At 39.6% G+C, this 12,990-nt stretch overlaps 1 pseudogene; it reads right to left on the bottom strand.

Moving 5' to 3' along the window:
* The window catches only part of LOC103738481, a 51,987-nt pseudogene that overhangs the window by 15,380 nt on the left and 23,617 nt on the right, over positions 1 to 12,990 (bottom strand).

Here is a 12,990-nt window from a genome sequence, read left to right as displayed (position 1 = left end):
ACGGCTGTGTGTGTGTGTGTGTGACAACACAGTGGACAGTAGCAGGGATAACAGAATATAAGGGCTCTAGTAGGGGGAGGGAGGCTATGGAAGGGTGCTACCTGGGAAGTGGGTGAAAAAAAAATCAAAGAAGAAAGAGTACATGAAGTTATCAGAAAAAAATGATGGGACGATATGGGAGGAGTTGGAGGGGAGGGAGTAGGCATGGATTTGATCAAAACATCTTATATGCATGTCGGAAATTCTCAATAAATTATTTTGAAAAAATTTTATATGTATGTCTGCATGTAAGCAAGTGCGCCCATGTTGTGCAATGTCCTCGGAGGTCAGAAGAGACTGTCAGATCCCCTGGGACTGGCGTTACGGACAGTTGTTAGCTGCCATGTGGGTGCTGGGATTCGAACCTGGGTCTTCTGCAAGAACAACCAGTGTTCTTAACCATTGAGCATTTCTCCAGCCCCTAATGAACTTTTTATAATAACGGAATAAAGAAAGCCAGAAATCAAGACAGTTTTCCAATACATTGGTGGGTGCATTTGTCAGGCAGGTTATAGCAAAGTGGGAGATGGGAGGTATTTATTCTGCTATAGGCCTCAGTCTTTTGGTTGGTGGAAGCTAAGGGTTTGTTAATACATTCCAAAAGGTTTTTTTCGTTAGTCACAGGATGTTAGATCAGACAGACACAGAGGTGGGCAAAGAATGGCTGTTTAGGGGGCTAAAGACAGACCAAGACAAATTGTAATTAGGCTGTGGACCTGCAACTTTCCAAACTCTTTCCAATCATTGACATTCTAATCAGTTGATCAACCCTGTAGAAGGTTTAGTTTGAAAGATGCATGGTTTTATTTTTTGTTGTTGTTGTTTTCTGGGAAGCTTCATTCACACAATAAAAAGAAAATCTCTCTCCATATCTCATCCAACTTTCTTCCAAGATAAAGATGTGTTAGGATTTTTGTGGATTAACAGAGCCAATGGCTGTATATTATGTGAGCTTGTCAAAGTCCCAGAATATCATGATCTGCTGCCTGCCTGCATCATGGAGAGACAGGAAAGCTGATATAGGATCTAGTTTGAACCTGGAAGCCTAAGGAATATGTGGTAGGGAGGCTTCTGATCTTAATCTCAGAGTCTGGTGCTTGGAGAACCAAGAGCTCCAGTGTCCAAAAACTGGAGAAGATGATGTCCCAGCTCAAGAAGAGCCCTCCCCTGCCTTTGGTTACTGTCCTGTGTATAAGTCTATTGCCTGCATGTATGTGAGTGCACCTGTGTCATGTAATGCCACGGAGGTCAGAAGTGGGCTTTGGATTCCCCTGGAACTGGAGTTAAGGACAGTTCATAGCTGCCATGTGGGTGCTGGGAATCGAACACAGGTCCTCTGCAAGAAGAGCAGTCAGTGCTCTTAACTGCTGCGCCATCTCTCCAGCCCATACATGGTGTTTAATATCTCACAGAGGACTGGATAGCCTATGAAGCAGGTAATATTATTATTCAAATTCTGCACATGATGACATTTTGGTGAACATTTAGGTGACAAGTCCAAAGTCACACAGTTGGTTGAGTGCAAATCAAGTCATCAGGTTTAAAGTACATGTTTTGAACAGTGTAGAAATAGCACCTTATGTTCTGTAAACATGAAGAATGTCCTTGTTCACCTTTGTTTCTTAACTTTTTGCACAATACATCTCTGGTGCTTAATAAATCTGTGAAGTGAAAGACTTCTCCTCGGGTCCTGCATTGCATGGAGGCAGTTTAATTATAGTTTATAAGATAAGATGGATGTGCTGGTTAGTTTTTGACAATTTGACACAAATCTAGATATACTTTGGAAGAGGGAATCTCAGCTGAGGAATTTCTTCCATCAGATAGGCCTGTGGGCATGTCTGTAGGACGTTTTCTTGATTAGTAATTGATATAGAAGGGCTCATCTCACTATGAGTGGTGCATCCCTAGGCAGGTGTAGTTGAGCAAGTCAGGGGAGGCAAGCCAGTAAGTAGTGCTACGACTGTAGTCTCTGCTTCAGTTCCTACCCTGAATTCCCTCAATGGTGGACCGTGACCTGCGAGATCAAATAAACCATTTCCTCCCCTAAGTGGATTTTGGTCATGATGTTTATCACAGCAACATAAAGCAAACTATGACACTGGTTATATTTTTCACTTTTCTGTGAGACGCAACTCAAATAGAAAACCTTTCTGAAACCCCACTGCCTGTTGATCATGCGAAACTGAACCGTGCTGCAGCTCACTGATAGTCCACAAGGAGGCAGTGCTGTTTTGAAAACTGTGAGAAATCTGCCTCTATTTCGTCTCTTTTTCCAAACTTAAATAGATATTCTTCTCAAGGAGTAATGACAGATCTTTCAGAAAGAACCCAAAGTTTTTGTTTATTGATATGTTGACAAAGTAGGTTCAAAGAATAGATGTAGCTATTAGTAAATTATAACCAGAAATGTGGAAATAAAGCTAACCAAACCACTATTTAAAAAGATTAAGGTGATCAGCAATGGAGAATAATGGAAAGAACATGACCTTGGTAAAGTCCCAGTTCTGTAGGTGTCAACTTTCCCATCTGCCAAATTGGGTTAATATGGCCTCCCTTGCAGGAACGCTGGGAGAATAGGTAGGGTGATACAAGAAAAATTACACTGTGTTTTTTAGGTTTGTTATTATAGAAAGTCAGCTTGTCCTGCCCGAGTTGGGAGCTTTCTTTTTTTTAGCTTATCTGATTACTATCATCGTTTGAATCACTTAGGTAAGAGTTGAATTCAAATTTTCTTTTCTTTTCTTTATTATTATAAAGGGCATTTGTGGGGGGGGGGCTGGGGATTGAACCCAGGGCTTCACACATGCTAGGAAAACAATCTAACACTGAGCTATATACCTAGCTTTTATGGATATTTTCTAAATAAGTTACATAAAATGACAAAATAAATGTATAACTGATTTTAGATTGAATTAACAAGAATTTTGAAGCAAATTATATGATTTGCAAATAAGAAGTCACGTATTCATGAAAGTAAGAGGTTAGCTCTCACTAGTTTGTTAGTGTTACAGTAGGAGATTTAATGGCATCTGTATTGTTACTTTTCCTGTCACCCTGACCAATCACCTGACAGAAAGATCTTAAGGAAGGAAGGCTTATTTTGGCCCCTGGTTTCAGAAACTACACTCCATCAGGGTGGAGAGGATAGGAGCTAGAACAGTTCTGCCTATGGTGGCACCAGGAGCATGCTGTGAGATTCCTCACATCATGACTGTCCAGGAAGCAGAGAACGAGGGCCTGGAACTGGAGGCATAACCTCTAAGGCCTGTGCCCAGTCACCTACTTCCATCATCTAGGGCCCCCAACTCAAAAGTTCCATCATCTCACAAAACAGTGCCAGGAGCTGGAGAACACATGTTGAGACACACGAGCCTCTGGGTTATGTTTCAGAGTCAAACCATAATGACATTGTGCTTCGGTTGTCAACTTGACACTCTTGGGAAGAGGGAACCTTAACTGGGGAAGTTCCTCTATTGGCTTGTACTGTGGCCATGTCTTTGAGGCAATTTCTTGACTGTTGAGTGAAGTGGGAGCGTGCAGCCCACTGTGGTGGTGCCACCCCTGGGCAGGTGGTTCTGGTTTATATAAGAAAGCAAGCTGAGCACTGGCCAGGGGAGCAGGCCAATAAGCAGTGTTCCTCTGTGGTCTCTACTTCAGTTCCTGACTCTAGGTTCCTGCCCTGAATTTCTGCCCTGGTTTCCCTCAAGGATGAACTGTAATCAGGATGGGTAAGCCAAATAAAACCATTCCGGGACTGGAGAGATGGCTCAGCGGTTAAGAACACTGACTGTTCTTGAAGAGGACCCAGGTTCAAATCCTAGCACCCACATGGCAGCTAACAACTGTCCATAACTCCAGTCCCAGGGGATCTGATAGCCTCTTTTGTCTTCCGCGGGCATTGCGCAACAAGGGTGCACTTACCTACATGCAGCCAATACACACATACACATAAAATAAAAAATAATAAATAAAATATAAATAAAGCCTTTCCTCCTCAAGTTGATTTTGATCAATGTTTTATTACAACAATAGAGAACCCAAACTATGACAGACATTGTTCTTATCCTTAAATATATTCATTTATTCAAATTAACAGTATTAGCTGGGGCTGTATGGCAACTTTATTGACCAAGGGGTTAAAAAAATATCAGCTGTGTTAATTGGATGAAGTGTGGCAATTTTCTATAAACATTACTATAAGGTACTGAAGTCATACAAGATACAGGCTTTTTTAGCAGTATAATTAAAACAATATAATGTTTAGATACACTGTTTTTTAAATGAATGTTTTGGGTTAGCATAGGAAACAATGGGTTTCATCACAGTCTCTTTATACACATGTCATGTACTATGTTCCCAGTTGTTCCCTCCCTGCCCCTGGCTTGTCCCTCCAGTTAATCCCCCTCTGCTTTCTTATATTTTATAACCCTCTCTACTTTCCACCTGCCTTAAAAACTCTTCCTCCCCTCTCATGACCCCATTTCTCATATTGTGACCTACACAAAAGGAGATATATTCTTGATGAAGTAATTCAAAAATTAAAAATTCATTGACTAAGAGCAATTTCTTCATAGAAGACAAGGGGGGTATTGGCTAAAATTTTGTCTTTTACTGTGGCCCATTTAGAACAGATTCTACAACTTTTCTGCATAATCCATTTTTATCTTTTGGTGGTAGGAGATGTAGGATATGAGAAAGAATTGAGAAAAAACAAAACAGATGCTGTGCAGTGAAATTATAATAGCAAGTGTTAATTTTCGTATTATGTAATGCTACACAAAACCATACATGTTTATACACATAGTTTTCTACTATAATGTGGTTTCTCTTAAACAATACACAGGGGTTTTATTTATTTATGAGTATATTACAAGTTAATTAGCATAGACTAAGTCAGGAATCATTAATGATAATAAAAATCAGTGTCCAGCTTTGAAAAAAGACCATGTATAATTCTGCTTTAATATTAAGTGTAAAAGTTAACACATCTGGACAATTATAGATATACTTAGAATGTCTCACAATAATAGAAAGCTTACTAAGGAAATGTTCTCACTAATATATTGATATTAGCTGTTTAATCTTCACAAAACTCCACAAGTAGCTACTATTATTAGCCTCACAAAAATTCTAGTTTGTGCAAATACATAATTATACTGTACAGGTTAGTAAAAATTAAACACAAATAAAAACTGTAAGACATAGCCATAGATACAGAGGAAATTGAAACAATTTACAGAAATACTTGGAAAAACTTATACATATGTATCTAAGAAGCTGGACTATCAGGGATGCTTATTTATTTATTTTTGCTTCTTTTCATGTCTAAGTGTGGTGGTGGTGGTGGTGTGTGTGTATGTGTGTGTATGTATGCATGTTCACATGTGTCCATGCAGGTATATATGCGTGTGTATGTATGTGCTTGTGGAGGCCAGAGGTTGATATAGAGAATCTTCCCTCATAGCTCTTTCACTTTATTCATTGAAGCAGGGTCTCTCAATCAAACCCAGAGCTTGGCTACCCACAAGAGTAGTCTGGCTGGCCATCATGTTCTGGGGATAACCTGTCTCCCTGTTCCAGGTACTGAAATTACAGGTACGTGCCACACCGTGTGGCATTCGTGTGGGTTCTGGGGATCATAACTGCAGTTCTCTTACTTGTCTGGAAAGTGCTTTAACTGCTGAGCCATCTCCCAGGGCATATATAAAACTGGATCTCAAAGAGATCTCAAAGGAAAGTGAAGCAGACCATTGACTTGGGAAGTCATTGGGAAGGTAACCTGAGAAGCTATGGATGCAAGTGTTATTTTAATTTTAAAAAGTTTTTAAATTACATTTATTTATTTTATGTAACACACACACACACACACACACACACACACACACACACACCACAGCATGTATGTGGAAATCAGAAGGAATTGGTTCTCTCCTTCCACCATGTGGGTCCTGGGGATTAAATATAGGTCATCAGGCTTCATGGCAAGTACCATCTTACCTGCCCTAGATGCAAGTGTTTTGTTAGTGAATTCTTTCAATCTTTCACGTCTAATGCCATTTAAGCAGATCTAGAAATTGGAGAGAGGAGGAAATGTCCAACTTTATTCCCTAAAGTCAACAAAATATACATGAAGCTGACAAACCTCTGTTTCCCTGTAGGTCGTGCCATTTTTCAGTGCATTTGCAGAACTTCTTGTTGGGCAGATTATAGCTCTCCATGTCTCTGGCTCTGACTTGGCTTTAGGCCTTGAGGTCCCCTTCTGATCCCCGCTTTGCTGAGGTCAGGAGGAGGTGTGCAATTTACCTTATTTCATGAAATCAGGGCAAAAGTGACATTATGCAATTTATAAGCAGTTTTTTTTTTCTTTCTTTGAAACAGAGTCTCATTGTGTAGACCTGACTGGCCTGGAACTCACAGAGATTTACCTGCTCTACCTCCAGAATGCTGGGATTAAAGGTGTATGTCACCATGCCTGTTTACAAGCAGATGTTTAAAATCAAGTTCTCTCATCTCTACCATGAGCATGGCTACTTGGCAGATAAGCTGCCCCTCACTTAGTTTTTAATCATTTCATAGCTTCAGAGAGTAGAGGGGTATGGCAGCAGATTCATAGTGGATATATAGGACGAACAAGAATTCAACCTCCATGTTACTAAAATTTTGAGAATTTGTGTTGTTAAGTTTTCCATGGCTATAGCAAATACTCATGATAAATCAACTTATAAAGAGGAAAGGTTAATTTTGACTCATGAGTCAAGATGTTTCACTTCATGATTTCTTGGCCTTGTTGCCTATTGGCTTGTTGCTCACCTCACTAGGGCTGGAAAGCTAGTCTGAAAAACTCAAAAGCAAAACAACAACAGTACTAAGAAAGCCAAACAAATAAACGACCCCAACAATACCTTTCTATAAATCTTTTTTTAAGCCAGGGTTACCCAGTAGCCCTCCATCTCCCAGAAATCTGCTTGCTACCCCTGTTTCCAGAGTGCTGGGATTAAAGGTGTATACCACCACACCTGGCTATAAGCTCTTTTTTTGGGGTCATTTTGAGACAGAGTCTCCCTGTATTCAATATGGAGACCAGGCTGACCTCAAACTCACAGAGATCTGCCTGCCTCTGCCTCCTGAGTGCTGGGAATAAATGCATGCGCCACCATGCCCGGCAGCTATAAGTTTCTTGAAACTAGACTGGGAAGTGTCCACAGCTACTTGGAGGAAGAAAATGAAGGTATGGATGATAGTGCCCTTGTCCTAGGCCTCAGAAAATGCCCCTGCAGTATATACTTTTTCCATGTTTGTTTCTTTCAGTCAATAGATATATTTATATTTTCTCCACGTCTTTTCATGTCTTGGTAGCTCATTTAAAAAAATAACTGAGGGCCTAGAGGGATGGCTCAGTGGTTAAAAGCCCTGGTTGCTCTTCCAGAGGACCCAAATGGTAGCTAACAATAATCCATAACTCCAGTTCCAGGGGATCCAATACTCTCTTCTGGTCTCCACAGATACCGTATGACACAGGTGTGCTGACATATATGCAAGCAAAACACTAATACATGTAAAATAAAAAATAAAACTTTTTTTGTCTTTTTGAGACAGGGTCTCCTAGCTGGCCTGGAAATCACATTGTAGACCAGGCTGGCCTTGAACTCACAGAGATCTGCCTGCCTCTGCCTCCCAAGTGCTGGGATTAAAGGTGTATGCCACCATGCCCGTCTATAAAACAAGTATTTAAAAAACTGCTGAATAAGGATCCATTGTATGGATATACCACAGTTGTCTAGTGAAGGATAAGTTTGGTTGCTTCCAAGTTTAGGTGATTATAAACATTTGTGTGCATGTTTCTGTGAGTGTATGTTTTAGATTCATTTGGATAAATACCATAGGAGCATGATTACTGAGTCAGATGGTTAAATTATATTTATTTCTCTAAGAAATGGCCAGAATGACTTTCAAAGTGATCATATCACTTTGCTTTCCTACAACAACAAGCAAGTGTTCTTGTTTCTTATGGTTAAAATTTCAAGAGTTCTTTGTGTATCTTGGATAGCAGTTCTTTCATCAGGTATGTGTTTTGGAAAGATTCTTCTCCCAGTCTGTGCCTTTTCTTTTTGCTTACCTAATATTGTCTTTCGTTGGATAGAGGTTTTAAAATCTAATGAAGTTGATGGAACATAGCAGAATAAGGGGTAGAGAGAGGGCTGATGTACCCCTCAACTCTCACTAGTGAGGCTTCCATGTACATCAGAGTGTGATACACACAGAAGGCCTCAACTGGCCAAGTTTTGGAGAATAAGAGACTGTAGAGTGTAGGATGGAGCTCCTATATGGAACCTCACCCACCCACGGCTCAGGGACCATTGCGGAAGAGGAGGCGGAAAGATTGTAAGAGCCAAGGCTGGTTCATGAACATAAGGAGGTGGAGGCTTCCAGGCCACTGGAGGCTTGCTCATGTGAGCCTGCAGCAACAGTGGTGTGGAACTCAGGACCTATATCAGCTCAATTAAACAAGGGCCCAAAGGGGAGGTGAGAAATAGGCGGTGGGCCAGCACTAGACTGAGAACTATTTGAGACTGATTGCTGCTGGGTGAGGGAGAATATGACTTGCATATGACCACTGGATGGGCTGACTAGACTCCAGTGAACATATTTACACTGAAGGACATTTGGGTACAAATACCTGAATGAACAGGACTCAGCATGTATGGTAGAGTGCATAGGGTTTGGTGGGGGGATGGGGGAGGCATGGCTGGGGGAAGGGGTCTGGAGTTGAGTGGGAAATGTATGAAATTTTAAAAGCTCAATAAAAAATTTTTAAATTTTATTGTATTTTTAATCATTTATTTAATAACCACATGATTAGAAGAAGCATTTCATTATAACAGCATTGACATATTCAGTAACAATTTCCAGAGCTAAGATGCATCTCTTTCAAAATTGGCTGTAAATTTTCAGGTTTACAGTTGAATTAATACAGTTATACAATATTGTACTCAGTATAAACCCTATAAGACATAAAATTGAATGAGTTTTTACCCTTTAAAGAAGATCTCCACTTCATTTTAAAATACAGTTTCATACAAAAAATTCATTTTTAATGCAATTAACACCAAGATGTTTGCACATGTGTTTCTAATCTCTATATATCTGATTATTACTAGTCACAGTCAGTTACTTTCTGAGATCCTTGACATCTGAGCATGGATATAAAGTCATCAGGTAGATTTCAATGAAAATGTTTTTCACATTTACTAATTATTAAGGAGCAAATTTTTGTGCTTTGAAGAATTATTATTCTTTTAATTTTTTTAAATTTAATAACCACATGATTAGAAGAAGCATTTCATTACAGCTTTAACATATTCAATAACAATTTCCAGAGCTAAGATACATCTCTTTCAAAATTGGCTGTAAATTTTTAGGTTTACAGTTGAATTAATACAGTTATACAATATTGTACTCAGTATAAACCCTATAAGATGTAAAATTAAATGAGGTTTTAACCTTTAAAAAAGATCTCCATGTCATTTTAAAATACACAGTTTCATACATTTTTAATGCTACTAACACTTAGATGTCTGCACATGTGTCTTTAATCTGTATGTATCTGATTATTATGAGTCACAGTCAGTTACACTCAGATCCTTAGTACCTGAGTATGGGTGTAAAGTCATCAGGTAGATCGCAATGGTAATTTATCACCTCTACTAATTAACATGACAAATTTTTATGCTTCCTCCTCAAATATAATACACGTTTTTAGTTTGTTGATTTTTTTTTTGTCTGTATATCACACAGAACATCCCAAACCATCTTGTTCAACTATACACCCACTTCCCAGATGGCACCCTCCAATAGCCTCCCTCCCCACACTAGAGCCCTTTTACTCTGATATCCTTGCTACTGTCTGCTGTGTTGTCGGCACCGCTTGTCCATCTACTGAATCTAGTCAGCCTATCTAGAGATCCTTGTTTTAGAAAGATCAACTGTTCCTCATCTTGCAGCAATCAGTTGTCATTATTCCTTTATCTAAGATTGGGGTCTGCTGTTCATTTTCCCAGTTCTATGCTGGGTTACTGTCTGGGAGTCTTTTGGGCCACTCTGGCCAATAACTCAAAGGAAGGTATCTCCTGTCTGGCACTGTTTCTTGTTATGTAGCCTTTGGCTACACCTATGGACTCTTAAAAATTATATTGACCCCATTAATCTTTGGTTATACTTTCCTTCTGGGTGTTTAAGACCCTACAGTCAGCCCAGATAAACCAATTTATTTTCACTCTTAAGGTCGTTTGAGGATCTGTTCCTCAGGGGTCACGTGGGCTTGGGAGGAGCCCCTGGCTCCTTTCTTTTACCAGTTCCATCTATGTGAAGATAAGCCAAAGGTCCTGCTCAACCATGGCTGCTTCACCTTAGAAGCATGGAGGAAATGTTTCCTCTGTGTTGACCCTCCTCTTTGTAGACTGGGCACTGGTTCATGTCCATGTGGTGGGGTCTCCATGGCCTCCTTGCTCAAGAGAATAGGTGACTCATCACAGTTACAGGACATTTTGAGAAACACTCATAGTCCCCTGGAACTTAATTGACCTAGGAGGGCAAGGAGCAAAAACTGTCCTTTATGACCCACTGACCAAATTAGTATAGACCTCAAAGTACGGCTGTTAAACATCCAAGAAGGTTAGTTCCACCAGTCTTGTACTTTTAATTACCATATGCTATGTACATAGAGATTGGGCAAAGACCAAACGCTCTCAGATAAACCTTGCCTAGACATATAGTACATTCATTGATCTGGTTATATGTATAATTTGTCAGTAGGTTGTTGGCCTAATATGGTTCCCTCTAGTATTCTAAAACTAGCTAGGCATTGTTTATCTCTCACATTGTCTAACCCTTCCACCATGGTTTCCCCATTTAAGGTGCCCCCATTTTTCCCATTTCCCCCTTAATAATACCCTTCTCCTATGGTCCCACCTATCTTGAGCTCCTTTCCCTTTATCCCCTACATTCCTTATATAAACTTCCCTCCCCCATCCCCTTAAAATAACCCCATTATGATCCATATCTCCCTTATTAACACCTGTTTTCTATTGTTCTTCTCTTTCAAATTCTTTCTTTTCCTTTATTTCCCTGGTTCCTCTTCATTATCCTGGTTCCTGTAGTTATGCCTGGGCACCTACTCACTTATAAGGATTTGGTGCTAGGATCCACATATGAGGGAGAACATATGTCGCTATTTGTTTGTTTTTGTTTTTTCTGAGTCTGTGTTACTTCACTTAGTATAACGGTTTCTAGTTCCATCCATTTACCTGCAAATTTCATGATTTCATCTTTCTTTACTGCTGAGTAAAATTCCATCATATAAATGAACCACATTTTCATTATCCACTTGTCAGTTGAGGGACACAGGTTGCTTCCATCTCTTAGTTACTGTAAAAGAGCAGCAACAAACATGGATGGATAAGTATCCCTGCAGTAGGATGAGTTTTTTGGGTATATGCCAAGGAGTGGTATAACTGGGTCAAATGGTAGGTTCATCTGTAGTTTTAAGAGTTCTCCATACTGCTTTCCATAGGGGTTGAACAAGTTTGCAGCCCCACCAGCAGTGGATGAGCGTTCCCCTTTCCCACATCCTCACCAACATTTGGTACATTTGGTATCATTTGTTTTCTTGATCTTAGCCAGTCTGACTGGGGTAAGATGAAATCTTAAAGTGATTTTAATTTTCATTTCATAATTAGTAATGATGTTGAACACCTTTTAAGATGCTTCTTAGCCATCTCTATTTCTTCTTTTGAGAACTCTCTCTTCAGTTTCTTAGCCCATCTTTTAATTGGGTCACTTCCTTTCTTGATACTTTGTTTTTTGAGTTCATTATATATTCTGGATGTTAAACCTCTGTCAGACGTGTCACTGGTGAAGATTTTCTCCCATTCTGTCGGTATTCTCTTCACTTCCTTGCTTGCTTCTTTTGCTGTATAGAAGCTTTTTAGTTTAATGAGGTTGTTGATTCTTGACCTTGTTTCCTGGGCAGTTGATGTCTGGTTTGGAAAATCCTTTCCTACACTTGTATCTCATAGGTTATTGCCAATGTTTTCTTCTAACAGTTTCAGAATTTCAGGCTTCACATTGAAGTCCTTGATCCATTTGGAGATGACTTTTCTGCAAGGTGAAAGATAGGGGTTTAGTTTCATTCTTCTACCAGTGGAGATCCAGTTTTGCCAGCACCATTTGCTGACCATGCTTTCTTTCCTCCAGTGAATGTTCTTGGCCCCTTTGTCAATTATCAGGTGGCTGAAATTGCATGTACTCATATTTGGGTCTTCAATTTTGTTCCATTGATCTATGGGTCTATTTTTGTGCCAGTACCATGTTGTTTTTATGACTATAGCTCTGTAATACAGTTCAATATCTGATATAGTAATCCCCTCAGCTATGTTGCCAGTACCATGTTGTTTTTATGACTATAGCTCTGTAATACAGTTCAATATCTGGTATAGTAATGCCCCCAGCATTGCTCTTAGTGCTCAAGGTTGTTTTGGCTATCCGAGGTCCTTTAAGCTTCCATATGAACCTTAGGATGGTTTTTTCCAATTCTGTGAAAAATGTCATGGGGATTTTGGTTGGCATTGCATTCAGTCTGTAAGTGGCTTTTGGTAGGATGATCATTTTCACAATATTACTTCTTCCAATCCATGAGCATGGGAGATCCTTCCATCTTGTGTTGTCTTCCTCAATTTCTTTCTTTAAAAGATTTAAAATTTCCATTGTAGATGTCTTTAATGTCTTTGGTCAGGTTTATGCCAGTATTTTTTTTTTTTTGAGGCTATTGTGAAAGGTACTGTTTCCATGTACTCTTTCTCTGACTGTTTGTTACTGGTATATAGAAAGGCTACAGACTTTTTCAGATTAATTTTGTAACCTGCCACTCTACTGAAAGTGTTAATCATTTCT

This window comes from Nannospalax galili, unplaced genomic scaffold (assembly GCF_000622305.1).
Source record: "Nannospalax galili isolate Female #2095 unplaced genomic scaffold, S.galili_v1.0 scaffold898, whole genome shotgun sequence".
Lineage (NCBI taxonomy): Eukaryota > Metazoa > Chordata > Mammalia > Rodentia > Spalacidae > Nannospalax > Nannospalax galili.
The sequence above is the reverse complement of the archived record's forward strand: the minus strand, read 5'-3'. Positions and strand labels throughout refer to the sequence as shown.